Source organism: Vitis vinifera, chromosome 16 (assembly GCF_030704535.1).
Source record: "Vitis vinifera cultivar Pinot Noir 40024 chromosome 16, ASM3070453v1".
NCBI classification, from domain to species: Eukaryota; Viridiplantae; Streptophyta; class Magnoliopsida; order Vitales; family Vitaceae; genus Vitis; species Vitis vinifera.
The window spans coordinates 21,591,632-21,595,320 of NC_081820.1; the positions used below are offsets into that span (position 1 = coordinate 21,591,632).

Genomic DNA, 3,689 nt, shown 5'->3' on the forward strand with positions numbered 1-3,689 from the left:
TTAAAGGGTTACTTTTGGCTTAATAGAAAAAGACAAATATTTTTATTTTTTCTATTCAGTTAAAAAACAAATTGTCACGCCCCAAAACCTACTCCAATTTCATGACGGTCATTTCAAACTTCAAGCCCAAAGACTCCAAGTGGAAACAATACAAACATTCATTTTGTAACAGGAAATCACCAATTACTAAATTCCTGTTCAGAGTAATGGAACAAAATCCTAACATCTCCAAATTTCAACTTTAAAACTAACATATCAACTAAAGTATTACCATCTAATCAATTTCAAACTTAAACAATAGATAATAAAAATCAACTTTTGACATTTAAATAAAGTCATAAAAGAGAGTTTAAACAAATGTCCTAATAAAACTAAATTCCCCTCCTAATCGTCACTCCTCACTCGATCTCACCCAAATTGAGGGTACCTGAAAAATTATTAACAAAAGGGGATGAACTCAAAGCCTAATAAGGAACATTAATAAAGTTTCATGAATCAAATAGTTTCAATGCTTGCAAATAAAAGATATAAGGTATGATCATTTTCATAAAAATGTTTGAATTCAATTATGCTAATACATTTTAAACTATTCAACCAAACATTTTCATATACATAAAAACCTTTTCACATCAAATCCAAATCAAACACATTTCAAATATTTTCACTCTAGTTATCATATAATAAATGGTGCCCAGTTACTGGTTTCAAATTTGTTCCATTTAAGGTGAACAAAACCAAAAGTCAACAATTATAACCCGTTGACTAGGGTCATATAATATCAACTATTATAACCTGTTGACTAGGACTGAAAATGTCAACAATTATAGCCTGTTGACTAGGGCCATAAAAACTAGAGTTAAACACTTTATTTCATTAATTCAAACTTACAAAACAAAATATCATATCTCCACACTTTATTTCAAAACATATATTTGGAGACATCCAATAAAATTAGAACGATACAAAGAAGATTAGCATGACCCTTGCACAAGGATGACACGCACAAATCAAGAAATAGTATCAGACTTGATCCTCAACTCCAATGTGGGAGTTTGTTTGGCTACATGAGGAGTGTTTGTTTGTTTGACTCCATAATCTTATGGGACATAACTAGGACGTTGTATTTGCATGAAAGAGTGTTTATGATGTCCGACATCGAATAAGAGAGAAAGTTCATGACATTATGTATGTATAAGCTCCTCTTAACTTTGTAGATACGTTTTAAAGTCATGAGAGTTCCTTTGGGTGCGAACAAAATCTACTTGAGTGTGGGTTTTTACAAAATATTATTTCTTTTTACAGTTCCAAAATCATGTAAACCCTATTTTTTATTATTATTATAATTTTTTGTGTAAATTCCATTACTTAGATCTATTAATCGAAAAAATTCGAATTTCCCTATTTTCATCAATAAGACAACCTATATTCATAAATTTTCAATATTGTCATCTAAAAATTAAATAAACTAATCCTAATTTCGATTGAAATATTCCAAAGAATTTTTAACGATTCAAAACTAATTAACAAATTTAAAATAATAATTTAAGGTTTAAAAATCTTGCTTGGAAAATTGATCTTCAACTCTACACCTTCAATTCTTCAACCTTACGCTCTGATATTTTTTGATCTCTATGTAAAAAGGTTTTTTTAATAAAGAAGATAGAGAAAATCTAATTTATACTTAGGACTTTTAAAAGCAAAAGACTTTTCTATCCTTATTAAATTAATTTAATTTAATTTATTAATTTTTTTCTAAATTATGGTTTTACCCCTAAATTGGGATTGAGGCATTACACAAACACCAAAAGACTTTAGATTTAGTATAATTTATTTAAAATAGTTATAGATTTGATAGAATGAGCATCTTATTTGCCTCTCTAAACCAAAAAGCTAGTATAACTTTCCCTTTTCATCAATATTGATAGATTCTTTAAATGGTTATAGATTTGACTCTCAAAGGTAATTCAAAAGGAAAATATACTCCAAAATTTGATTCTTTGTATTAATTTTCCTCATTGAGTCATTTTCAATGTTTCTCTTAAAGTAAAATATCATCATGATACATTTTTTTCTTTTTTAAGCGAATAAAACCCACAAAATTACCTCACTAATTTTTTTCAAATGATATGTTGTTTAAAATAAACCACTTCTATTAAAAAAGAAAAAGAAAAAAAAAAAGAGGTATCCAATACCTTTATACAATTTTCCATATTATAATTATTACCATAAAAGTTAAAAAAATAATTTATTGAATTTTTATTAAAGGAAAAATATATTTAATAATTTAAGACTTTTTTTTTTCCCTAAAATCAAGTTAACTTAATTTTGTTTTTTTTCTTTCTCTCTCATGTTTTTATATAATTCTATTCGCTAATTATTCAAACATCACTTACAATGAACACTATTGTATTTAAAAACAACTTTTAATTAAGCAAAAATGAGATGTAAATATTTTTTTTATTTACTTTTTCGCTATACCATCCTTAATTCAATAAATTTATAAATTTATGTATATTTTTAATCTCAATACAAGGAAGAGAGAAAGAAAGAAAGAAGAAAATTATGTTCACTTGATTCTATAAAAATAAGCAAAATTTTAATTATTAATTTTTTATTTCATGTAAATTTAATTCATTATTTTAGTGTTTTGATATTTAATTTAGTGATTTATACATTACAAAAGCTAGGTGACTAGGTTTTCTTTTGCAGGCTTTCTGCTTTTAGATTTTAAAATTAAAAAATGAGGGTTAATTTCACTCTGTTTTTTTTTTTTTTTTTTTTTGAGATTTTGGTTAAATATACCTAGTTTTTATTGGTTTGAAATTTCATCAAATATCAAATAAGTGGTGACAATTCTGCAAAAGACTTGCACCAATCACCAAATAATAGCGTCATTGCTTTCCTTTTTGCCTTCATTACTTTTTGATAAGAAATTTGATAACCAAATTGTTCGACAACAACAACTTGAATTGCAACAATTGTAATGGTCATTTTTGTCTTCACCAATGTTTCAATATACTTAGATACAAATCTAGAATCCAACTGAGAATGATCCTGATTTATACATGGATTGACACATGTATGAGGACCTTTGTACTTTGTGATTCTAAACATACCTGTATCTTTCACCGTCATTGCCCTTAGTTGCCATTGGCACTCTAGTATTTTTTTACATTTAAGAACTAACACACTTGCATTTGATCTATAAACAGTAAACTCTTGGTGCGTCTTTATGGAAAACATCTTCACAACATGTTGCAAATCTAATTTTGAGGAAAATATTTGGCCAATTGATAACTCCCCATCAACATTTCCTAAAGTTGGGTTTTTCCACGGAGTCCAATCACTTATAACACAATTAATTGCCTCGTCCATATTTAAAAATTGTTGTGCAGGTGGCGTATGGTATAAAACGGGTACAAATGTTGCCTCTAGGTTGTCATTAGAGATATTAACTTGGTTGCCATGTGGGGAGGCAACTGGTGATGTGTTTTCAACCTCAAACTCAACCTCAGGATTATTAGACCTATCACCAACTTCAAGGTTCACATATCTTGTGTTTTCATATTTCACAACTTGTTGGACTATCACCAAATCAATATTTTCTTTTTCAAAACAATTTTCATCATCATTAGGTAAATGAATATCATTTGTATTGATTGCATCATCTCTATCTTCTTTCTCATCTC

General features: G+C 27.6%; 1 pseudogene; it reads left to right on the forward strand.

Moving 5' to 3' along the window:
• The first annotated feature begins 916 nt into the window (after positions 1-916).
• LOC132252734 (U6 spliceosomal RNA) lies at positions 917-1,029 on the forward strand (annotated as a pseudogene).
• The last annotated feature ends 2,660 nt before the right edge of the window (positions 1,030-3,689 follow it).